General features: G+C 43.4%; 1 long non-coding RNA gene across 1 annotated transcript in view; it reads left to right on the top strand.

The window, feature by feature from the left end:
• Positions 1-12,373, top strand: part of LOC137417346 (uncharacterized) — a 162,032-nt gene that overhangs the window by 16,634 nt on the left and 133,025 nt on the right. The gene's annotated exons all lie outside the window — the stretch shown is intronic.

The following is a 12,373-nucleotide window of genomic DNA, read 5'->3' as shown; positions in this document are numbered from 1 at the left end:
ATAGGAGTGCAACATATTTCTGCATGCCTGAAAGCTTTGTTATGCTCATAGATCATTTCTGAGTTTAAGGTGGTGCAATACTCTGGGAATTTTTAGAGATTTGTGGCAATTTGCTTACTTAATGATGTGCTTTGCCGTATTTCTCCTCATGGCACTTTGCGTTTGCTAGTATGGTCATTTATTTTGTCCTTGCATTTGCTTTCTGTTTATTCCTCTTCATCTATCTTGGTGGTGGTTTATCTCTTTAAATGCTCCACTTTTGTGCACTCCAATTCCGACTAAGGACTTGCAGGGGATGAGAAATCTTTTTGAGTGAGAGTAAACAGTGTCTGATTGCATGAGTCTAATTCTGCCTTCAGCGCAGACCTGTGCAGTCAATTACCTTCTAACAAAAGCACTGCTACTACTACAACTACAACTACCACTACTACTTTGGGTCATTCAGCTGGATGGAAGAGTTTATTCAAAAGGAGTTAAGGCGAGAGCCAGAATTGGTTAGTGGGGAAGAGGAGGGGGAGTGAATAATCGCAAGTCCACCAGAACACCGTTTTTTTTACCTTGTGGAACACGAGTCTGGCTAATCCCAAAGTGTATGAGAACACGATTTTATCTTGTGTAACATGGTGCAGAAAACCCACATGTCCATGAGGATTAGGTTGGCTACCATTGCGCAAACTTGGTAGGCTGAATGGTCTCTTTCTGTGTTTAAGTTCCCTGGAAACGAAGTTATCTATTCATATAATATTGTGAACTGTGGTGTCTGTCCGTGCGTTTGTCTGTCTCCTGTTTATGGCGGTCACTTTCCGCGCTGCGTTTGAAAAGTTGTGCACGCAGGCAAAGCTCAACATTCACTTTTGATATTGATCTTTTGATGATGCCAAATTTTATTTCATGAGAAGGATATTCTACACTCTTTTTAGACAAATTGAACCTCTGCCGCCTGATGTTGCACCACCATTCCAAGGTGAGCGGTATAAGTAGCTAAGAGCTTTGGCTCTGAGTAAAAACAATGTAAGTATCAAATAATACACAATGGAAGGCTCTTAATTATATTGCTTATGTCCTATTTATAACCTCAGCTAAAATGGTAGAATTATTTTATCTCCATTCCCTTCTGCCCCCACCCGCAGGCACCCTCTTTCCATACTTAAGGTACTTCTATATCTTCCCAACCATTTTCTCTTCTCTCACATTACCATTCAACCTTATTTCTCTCCATTCATTATGTGTAAAATATATAAATTACCCATGTAAATAAATTGCTACAGCAGTCAGCAGTAACCTGTGTATATCACTTTGAGAGGATTCATATAATCCACTCAACATTGTAGAATCAGCCATTGATAATTTCTGATATAATATACAAAACATGTTTCACACATCATGACAAGTAAGAACATCACTGGAAATAAAACCATGAAAGGCCAAGCCACAGATCATTTCCACCATTTCTTCCATAAGATCCTTCGTACGATGACCCTCGAGAGATGGAACCACCCGCATGCACAGTGCTGCATGGCGATCCATCTGCTGAATTGGCTCTGATAAGTTCTTGGCAAAAACCTCGCCATTAGAAACAAGGAAATGACTTTTCCCACTTGTGATTCCTCTGCCAAATGGCAGTGATGATCCATCTGGAAGCCCTTAGATAGGGTAACCAAGCACACGTTCCCTGGAAAACAAACAACACGCTGTGGAGAAAAAGGGGAGAAACTCTCAAAAATGAAAAAAAATGTCTGAACCTGTATTAGGGCGAAGCCAGCGAGATTGAAGCTTTGTTCGCTCTGGGATTGTGAATTTTGACACGCTGCATGGAAATGATGTTTTTCGCTTGATGGAGAGAGCGGCTTTTCATGGAGATGAAATGCAATATTGAACTACAATTGCAAAAGCATAGCAGTCTTATGGGGATGAATAATACAGGCAGAGACCCATTTCACTACAAATAGGGAAAGGCACCGTGAGTATAAACAGTAATAAATCTGTTTTGCAAAAATGTGTAATGTTGGTTGTGTCCAAAATGACTAATCTGTTTGAATGTCCCAAAGTCGTAACAGCTTGATTTATCCACGATGGGAAATGAAATAGATGTTAACTACAGCTTTTCCATTGGAATTAGACATTACTGAAATTAATATGCATGAAAAGTTTCTGTCCTATTATTTTATTTATATATATATATACATATAGTTGCGGTTTTGCAATAAAGGCAAACCCCCTATAGTTAATTGCACAACAACATGTAGCCTGCAGTAGTTGGTTAGTTATTATTAAATGTAAAGATTAGCTTCCTTCCCGTTGTGTAATAATTAAAGTAGATATGCGTTGAGTTAGGCAGGATTCCAACCCCCTCATACTGGTGAAATAAGACGTTGGTTCGAGTGCAGGGAGGCGTGGCTAAGAATACAGTCCACGTGATCAACCGCGGCTGTGGTGGGCGTGGCTAACAGAAAGGCTCACGTCACCAATATGTTGTTTGCCTCTGAGTGAAGAAATGATCTCTTGTAGGGCTAGAGGAAAACGTAAGATGGTGATGTCCTGGCAGCTTGAAGTGCTGGAGGGAAGTGTGTGGTTAAACTTCCTCTGGAAATCAGTTCCTCAAACAGGATAAAAGAACAGAAAAACGGTTTTGGGCAGGAAGTATACATTTTGGGAGTTTAATGACAAGGGGGTCAATGAATAATACATGCATTGTGGAGGATCTGAAGATGGTCGGAGTGCTGAGGGAGGTAAAAGGTGACAAACAGGAGGAGATGAGGTAAAAAAAAAAATGAAAGTCACTAACTTGTCTGTGATGTGAAAACAACATGTCTTGTGCTTTTGCCTCATTGCAGGCGATGCCAATTATGTTGACAACTTTGGATTCTAAAATTTCCAGGAGGGACAGTTGTGACGCAGGGGCAGCAGTCCATAGAGGAGAGCTGTCATGGGCAAAGTAGGCTGAGTAGTTTTGATATTTCAAGGAATGACTGATAAAGATGGCGAATGCCCAGCCTGTGCCTGGTTTGGAAGATCATCTTTACAAAATAGTCAGTCCAAGGAGATGTTTTGGCTGATCATGAGGCTGAGGGTTTAAAGATATAACTTGTTCCAGTGGCTGACCATGGAAATAGATATATGGGTTAATTTGATAATGTTTCTGCAGTGACGGAGGGAGACTGGGATTTGCCCGAGACAATTCTAACCTCAAATAGATAGCCTTGAGTGGGCTGATGATCATCTCTTCATGTTGTAGTCGCCCCTGGGAGCCTCTCTGATCCCCTGCCAGGCCCCGTGATATGAAATCAAAAAATCTAAGACCGCGTGAGTCTGTGGACCATCGAATAGAGGGGCTGTATCGGGTTTCAGAGCAATCGGTTGGTAAATAAAGGAGGAGGATGGATTCGGAGTTTCAGGGGGTAAACCCCCCTCCACCCATCCCCTGGGAACTCACATGATCCGAAATCGAAAAGTTGAAACCAGAGACATTGTGCAGATCATCGAGTGGAGGGGCTGTATCGGGTTTCAGAGCAATTGGTTGTTAAATAAGGGACGAGCAGGGGTCCCAAATTTGGAGGAAGCCCCCCACCTCCACCCCTGGAAGCCCCCATGATCTGAAATGGAAACAAATCGAAGACCGAGCCATTGTGGGGGCTACTGTCTTGTATTCATGTATCAAGTTTCAGAACAATCAGCCAGGTGATAAGGGAAGAGTAGCAAAAATAGCAAAAGGTCAATGGACGGACAGACATCCGGACATCACGACCTATTTTATAATGTCATCTCTTCGAGAATTGAGATGAGATGACGTCAAAATCAAATGGCTAACATTTTCGTCGCTACTTGCAGGCCCCAGGTGTACATTTGAAGACTGAACAATGCTAGGGATGGATTTGGAAAAGGTTCCACCAACACACTGAGGAAGGAAACTCTTGACTGGAGAGCTCAGCCTTGTGTATAGCAAGTTGATGTTTTTGTTATCCTCTCCTGGTTACACTTCTAAAATCCAAGCTTATAGCCCACAACCAATCTTTTGTTCCACATTTCTCCCATTTTTGGAATTGCATACCTAAAGGAGGCAATTCCATCACACACTTCCCTCCTATGCAGGTAGTACACTGCCATTCCATGTTCCATAATCTATTCTATCTAACCCAACCACCCTCTCTCTCTTTTTCTGTTTGTTAATTTCCACTTATGTTTTGTCCAAGTATGCCCCCACTGCCCGACTCCCAGCAAGTTGCCCATGAAGCTAGGTTGAGGAGCCTAGATCTTGTGTATATTTAAATAAGAATTTATTATGACACCAAGAAAGAGGTTGAAGAAAGGAAACAACACAAATAGTAATTTGCTCAATAGGACAAGGTGAAGCTGTAAAAACAACATGAGACCAGAACAACGGACAGTGCAGCCTGTCGACCATATCGTAATACCCAGCATCAGCCACAATGCACCGGAGCAGCAAATCCGAGATGATGCCGGAACTGCATCGGCCAGCTCTACCTCTTAATGAAGAGTGCAATCACCCACAAGATCAAAGGAATTTCTGGCCAAAAAGAAATAAATAAAAACAATTTGTACTAATATGCTTTACCATGAGCAGGAGAGCTCGTGGACATAAGGTTCTTAAATTTGAGTTCACTTAAAAGGAACTTCAATGCAGGAGGAGGGCATTAGGCCCATTATGCCTGTGCAATGGTTTTCAACTTCTGGTCGGTTGTTTGTCCATGATTCCTTTTCAAATGCTGATCGTCAAGCAAGGAAGCAGGACGTATTATTTTTAGTCTTTCTTATGACTTGCCATGGGTTTGAAGCACGCTCTAACCATTTTGATACTGAGCTCTTCTGGAGAAGCAGAAAACAATTTTGAAAGGTCCTTTGCTACTCTCTCAGAAAGATCACGATTAAACTACAACTCACTTTACCGTAAATTCCGCCGCGTCATTCTACAGTTTTTTCTTGCTCACAAGGGGGGACACAAAAATGTATCCATTGCGTCAGCTCATTCAAGCGCACCCAACAAGGTGGGTGGCATGACAGAAAAACAACCCTTTGATTTGGTGAAACAATACCTCTGTTTTGCAGAGTATTAGTGCATACCTTTTTCAGGCCGATGGTAGTTTCAGGGTTGCCAAAGCAACCCCTTGGCAAGGATTAGACTGGACGGTTTGCCTTTTCCTTCTCGGTGGTAATCAGGTAGCTCACGAACTTTTCGCGAAGGACACCGTGGAATATTGACATAGCAGCAGATGGGACCCCCAGTTTAATGTCCATCTGAGGGACGGTGCACACATTAATGCTTGCAAAACATGCCAGCAAAACTCCACGATGACAGTTTATAACTCGGCCGAGATTCAAACCCAGGCATGAATGTTCTGTTGATTCCATCCATTGAATATTTTCAGATGTACGTTAAATATTCATCTGAAATCCAGGGTAATGGTTCGCACAAGGTATGTGGACAAAGTTGTCCTGGCAGTGGTTACTTTTTAAAAGACTGCAGTTGACCTGCGAAATATACAAGTCAAGGTTTGCCTTTGGTGCTGGAAATAATTTTCGTGTAGAATGTTAAGGACTTGAGAATGCTTCTATGCACTCACTGTTCTTGTTTGTGGGACGAAGAAAGAGGACAGCGTAGGATGTTTGGACAACATTTCCAGATGTTAGTGATGCTTTTATACAATTGCATAACGTCAAAGACAAGTTTTTGAACACATTGGAAAGGTTTGACATGTTGATATATGACCATACTTGCAGCCTGGAGAGTGTATCAGAGAGGAAGGATCACTTTTTTTTTTGAGGGACTTCCTTCCTTGAGGGACTTCCACCAATCCAGGCTGCAGTGCCACCTACCCAGCATGCTATAACATCATGCATGGTATACATACATGTTCTAGGGACAGCTAGGCAATCATACTTATGTCAGCACTCTCAAGCCTAATAGACTGAGCATGGTTGTTGTTGTTGTTGTATAGCCCCAGATAGTTCTCTTGAACAAGCCTGCGGCACAGAGACAGCCGATTGATCTCGCAAGAGCGACCCAGAGATTCCCCATATCCAGGATGGTGTACCCCATGAAATCCAGGGCCATGACAGAGTTAGAGAGGGAGAGACTTTGACTTTTTACGTCCTTTTATTACAAAAGTATAAAAAAAACAATGAATGATGATTCAAATAACACAATCACAACAGTTGCACAAACCTCTACATGATAAATAAACAAAATATAAGCAAACAAATAAGGAAGTATTAAGGAAAACAACTACATCGTAAATATTAACTGACGCTCAGCTATTTTGCAAAATGCATTTTTTTTACACACCACTGCTTCACAAAGAGTTGTAACTCGGCACAACAACAAAATTCCAGCTCAATTCTTGAAACACAGAGAGCTTTAAACATTTCCAAAACATCTGTAAGAAAATAATCATTGCGTATCTTTGATTTTCTGGTCTTATATATCGCCAACGTGGCTTGCAAAAAAAAGAAATGAATTAAAATTGTTGTTGGGGGAATTGAAACGCCTACTATGGCCAAAAATAAAGGCAGGAAAATCAAAGGCAAAGGAAAACCGTGCAAGTAACATTTTAAAGAAAACAAATAAAGGAGTTAACCGGTCACAGCATACATACACATGGGGCAAGGTTTCAGTTTGTCAATAAAATGGACATTGCTCACTTATCACTTGCGAGAAGCGGTGAATTAGGGAATTTGTAGGTAGGATCCAATGAACAATTCTACATTGAAGATCCCCAACACGTTTTGGCACAGGCTGTTTATAGTACCACCCCAAAATAGGGTAAAGGGAGGGGTATTCGGCAGGACTGCAGGCCATCTACAGGGTACAGTGGAGGACAACGAGGGAAAAAGGACTTTTAAGCATTGCACATACAAGGTCTTCGATTGCTCCCATAAAAGGCTTGAGAGCAGCCAAAATTAATCGGTTCCAAACTAAGAGAACCAGATAGACAAAGATTGGGGAAGGGTGGAGAAGATTCAGAGCTGGGTATGTGAGGGTTGCTTGCCCAGCCATTTGAGGCACAGTAGATGCGAAGCACCGTTTTCAAAATACTGTCAACTCTGCGACACGATCTAATGCTAACCGTCGAAGCCAGGGCGGTAACACTTATCCACCTGGCATCGGTGGCATTTCTCACATGGCACACTTTTATTACTGAGGCATTTATAAACTGTTGAATGAAGGTGCTTTTATTCACACACTCACCATATAAAGAGTTGTGAAATAATGGTTCGTTGAAGAACATGGATCGAACATAAGTCGAGGGGTCACGGAGACAGGTAAAGGCTTGCCACACATTCAGTAGGCTTTGGTGAAAGGCAGGTAGCATTGATCGGTCTATCTTAATCGAATCCATCAGGAACAGCTCCTGTGCAAGGTCCAACTTTCCCGCTTGACGTAAGATGCAGCTGGTAAGCTATCTCCAGGCCAAACATGGTTCAAACAAGAAGCGACATGCTGTTTGTAGGTGGAAAGCCATGATGTGGCACTTGACATTGACAAGCCCTTGGCCACCCTTTGCAGTTGGTAAGTTTAGAATCTCTGGTCTCAGCCAATGCTTTCCGGACCAGAAGAAATGGGTGATGCATTTTTGTATGTCCTCTATTTGTGCTCAACAGAAGTTGAAACCTCGGTCTCACACTCTTGTGGAGCATTATCTACCGAATCAATAAGTGACTCAGTAATACAGTTTTGAATATGAATCGGTAGAGCAGCACCGTGGAGGGATGAGTCAGTCACTGTCTGCTCGTTCACAGTGACTAATGATCGTAACGGTTCGTTTGAGGGTTTAGCAACGTCTTCAGCATTGCCACTTATTTCATCCATACAGCAATTTATATCCACAGAGTTGGTACACAAACTTTCAGACATATCCTCAATTGCAGCACCCGATTCACTATCCTTCTTTTCCAAACCCGATGGAAGCATGAGGAACACATTGAGGTGCGTGTTCAGCTACACTGGCCTTCTCCAATACTACCTTTTTTGGATTACTGGTAGAAAAATTAGCAATGGACGCCCTTCGTATTTTGGAACTAATAAAAGGATCTTCCTCCATTCCTTCACTACACGAGGGAATAGCAGCAAAAGTTGTACAAGTTGGGGTCACTTCTGTTTCTGTAACAGGAAGTGATGTACGATCGTTTTCAAGACTAGGAACATGAACAGAGACTCTGCTATCATTCGTCTCAATGCAGGAGGGAACAGCAGGAACAGGTCAACTCTCAGGATTAACTTCAGTCGGTTCAATAGGAAGCCGAGTACTCATATCCTTTTTACAATCGGTGTCTACATGACCATTTTCCCCAAACTTTGAACATGAAACCTTGGGGCAGAAACGTTTAACGTGACCAAAGACTCCACAGTGAAACTGAAAGCACGTTCGTGAGGCTGACAAGGCGTACATTTGATACTCCCGATTGTCGGATTTTACTTTAAATTAAATATTTAATCCTTTATCGTCGCCCCGATCGGGAAGTACCATGTAAACTTGGCGACGGAAACTCATAACATGTTTTATCCTCTCATCTCGGCTCTTCAGGGGGATCATTGACATTCTCGACACAACTGTTCCATACCGAGAAATGCCTGACATCAATTTGTCGCTTGACATAAACGGTGGTACATTTGATACTCCCGATCGTCGGATTTTACTTTAAATGAAATATTTAACCCTGTATCGTCGCCACGATTTGGAAGTACCATGTAAACTTGGCGATGGAAACTCATAACGTGTTTTATCCTCTCATCTCGGCTCTTCAGGGGGATCATTGACATTTTCGACACAACTGTTCCATACCGAGAAAGGCCTGACATCAGTTTGTCGCTTGATATAAACGGTGGTACATTTGATATGACGATTTTCATTGCTGGAGTATCCATGGATGCGCTAACATAAAAACACCACTCTCTGTGGTTAAACCTGCACTCACGACGTCGTGAACATTTTCTTCGCACATGAAAACAATAACTTTTTGATTAATTCGTGAGACAGCTCGGACATGTTCGCACCCGATTATTTTCCCCACTGCGAGTACCACATCCTCAGTGAGGACTCCTTCTGGTGGAACACACACAAATGCATGCTTCCTTGTTAGACTGCCGAACGCGTCTAACCGAGAGCGTGTATTCGCCATACCAGCGAATTAACACCCCCGATTTGTCCGAACTGGACAAGAAGGTATCAAACCTAAATAAATCGAACTAAAATAAATAACAAAAGTGTATTATGAGCACAAAAAAGGCTTACAAAGCGTCGTCAAAGTCGGTAGGAAATTTAATACCAGTCTTCTAGAAGATGGTCAATTTAAAGAAGTTTTCCAAGGTTTCTGGGCAAATCAAATCCTAAGAAAGCCCTCTTTTTCTTCAGTTAATCTTTGGTGGGACAATACGAAAACCAAGATTCGGGTGTTTTGTCAACAGTTTAGACTTTAGAGCAAACATTACAAATGTTAAGAATGCAACATTGTAACAATGCCTTGTTTGGAAGCTGACATTGTACAGCTCGAAGGTAAACTTGCTAAGAATAATAATGTAAGAAACTACCAGTTATTACGAGAAAAGAAGACTCAGCTGAGAGAGTGAATCCAGGAGAAAGCAGCAGGGTTGTTACTCAGACTAAGGGTGAAGAACTGAAAGGTTTTAGATACCCATAGTAAAGCTTTTTTTCGTCTGGATTCTGTCAATAAAGCACAAAAGCATATTTTTTTCTGTCATTGATCCTTGCGGAGCTGTTGTTGTAAATCCCAGAGACATACGGTTATGTGTTAAAGATTTCTTATCCAAACTGTGTTCAAAACAGGTTGTTTGTGATGAAACAATGAGACTTTTAACCTCTCACCTATCCTCATTAACTGAGCCCAAGCGCCTGGATTTGGACTCGCCAATAATGCTCGAGGAGCTCTAGCAAGCCCTGGCTGGAATGGACTCGGGAAGAGCCCCTGGAATCGATGGCCTGCCGGCTGAATTTTATGTGGAATTTTGGGAACTGTTAGGTCCAGAACTGATGCATGCATGTTCTTGAATCATCACGGACTCATGGAGAATTGCCTTTAAGTTTGAGAAAAGCGTTGATGTCCCTTCTTCCAAAGGCTGGTGATTTGCCACAGATTGAGAATTGGAGACTTGTTTCTCTACTATGCACTAATTATAAAAAAATTCAAAAGTTTTGGTGAATCGAGTTAAAAAGGTAATAATCCCTCACTGGGATTGACACAATCTGTCAATTTCCCGACCCGGATCTCAGCCAATGGAGTATCTTCTCTTCTAGACTTGCTTATGACTAACTTCCCTGCTAATGTCTGCTGCTCTTCTTCTGCTCCAATCGGTTCTTCTGATCATGTGCTTGTCAAAGTGGACATCTCTCTGGCCATTCTCAGAGAGCCTCCTCAGCGTCGACGAGTCTGGCATTTCACTCAGGCCGACTGGGACGGTCTTCAAGCAGCCATCAATCGTCTGGATTGGTCTCCCATCTCCACTGCCTCTGACATCAATTCTTCCTGGGAATTCTTCCAAAGCAAACTGATCTCTCTCATGCACAGATTTATCCCATCTCGCCTTCAGTTGTCTTACCCTTCCTCCCATCCATGGTACACTGAATCTTGTGGTGAGGCAGTTGCCCTGAAACAACTTGCCTTTGCCTCTTGGAAGGCTAATCCAACTGAAGGAAATCTCAGTTCCTTCCACCAAGCTCGGAACAAGTGTGTGTCTACCCTCAGGAGTGCCAGGAAGCACTATCTCTCCTCACTCAAGAATGAACTCTCAAACCTGTCTCCTTCCTCCAAATCCTGGTGGCGTCTGGTCAAATCCGTTTCTGGTGTTTGTTCCCCCTCCATCCCCTCCCTTACCTCAAATGGCCACACAGTTGACATCGCACGTGACAAAGCCGAATGCCTCAACTCTGTGTTTGCCTCAAAATCCTTAGTCCCAAACCCATCTCTCTCTGTTCCCACCTTTCCCAGTCGAACCAAATTGCTCCTGGACTCTGTGACCTTCTCTCCTGACAAGGTGGAGGAGTTTTTGTCAAACCTCGACTCTGATTCTGCAACTGGACCAGATGGCATCAGCCCACGGGTCCTAAAATCCTGCTCTGCTGCTCTATCTCACCCTCTCTCTGTTCTTTTCACCCTATCTTTTGCTCAAGGACATCTGCCAGCATCCTGGAAATCAGCAAACATTACCGCTTTACACAAAAAAGGTGCAAAAACAGATCCTTGCAACTACAGACCAATCAGCCTGCTCCCAATTATCAGCAAAGTCATGGAATCCATCATTGCTTCGGATATGAAATCTTTCCTCTTCTCCAATGGCTTGATCTCTGATCATCAATTTGGTTTCAGACCAGGTCACTCTACTCTGGACATGCTGCTTCTGCTGTCTCAACAATGGATGGAGGTCCTCAATGCCAAACAGGAAATCAGAGCTGTCTCCCTTGACATATCACGTGCCTTCGATACGGTCTGGCACCCAGCTCTGCTCACCAAACTCTCCTCCTATGGTATCCATGGAAATCTCCATGCATGGCTTGTGGACTTCCTCTCTGGTCGTAGTCAACGTGTGGCCCTGAATGGATTTCTCTCATCTCCCCTTCCCGTTCAGGCTGGAGTTCCCCAAGGCAGTGTGCTGGGCCCTGTGCTTTTTCTGGTCTTTATCAATGATCTCTCCGACTCTCTGGAAAATCCTCTGTATCTCTTTGCTGATGACTCCACTCTCTGCCGCTCCATTCCTCTTCCCTCAGATCGGCAGTCTGCAGCCTCCTCACTCTCTGAAGACCTGGACAAAATCACAGACTGGTCAAACATGTGGAACATGTCTTTCAATCCTGACAAATCTCACACTCTTACTATGTCTCTCCGAAAAGATCGACTGGACAACCCTCCCATCTACTTTCTCAACAATCCTCTCCAAGAAGTTCTGTCGCTCAAGCTTTTGGGTCTCACCATCTGCCATGATCTTTCTTGGGAAAACCACATTTCCAAGCTGGCCTCCAAAGCCAGTCGCCGACTGGGCATCCTCCGTCGTGCGAAGTCCTTCCTCGGCACACCTGAGCTCCTCACCACATACAAGGCTTTCATCCGCAGCTCAATGGAATACTGTTCTCCCCTATGGGCTGGTGCTCCTGCCTCACACCTGGCTCGGCTTCACGCTGTTGAATCCAAAGCTTTCAGAATCATTGGAATCTCCCGCGATGAAGCTATCTCTGAGGGCCTTTCACTCACTCACCGCAGGCAGGTAGGTGGTCTTTCTGTCTTCTACCGACTCCTCTCCGGCCTTGCTCGCCCAGCTCTCTCTGTGCTCTGTCCCCCAAATATTCCTACAGGTCGCACAAGATCTGCCAGCCACCCTCTGATGGTTAAACTGCCGAAATCTCGGCTC

Source organism: Myxine glutinosa, chromosome 6 (genome assembly GCF_964187855.1).
Source record: "Myxine glutinosa chromosome 6, kmMyxGlut1.1, whole genome shotgun sequence".
Taxonomy (NCBI): Eukaryota; Metazoa; Chordata; class Myxini; order Myxiniformes; family Myxinidae; genus Myxine; species Myxine glutinosa.
The sequence above is the reverse complement of the archived record's forward strand: the minus strand, read 5'-3'. Positions and strand labels throughout refer to the sequence as shown.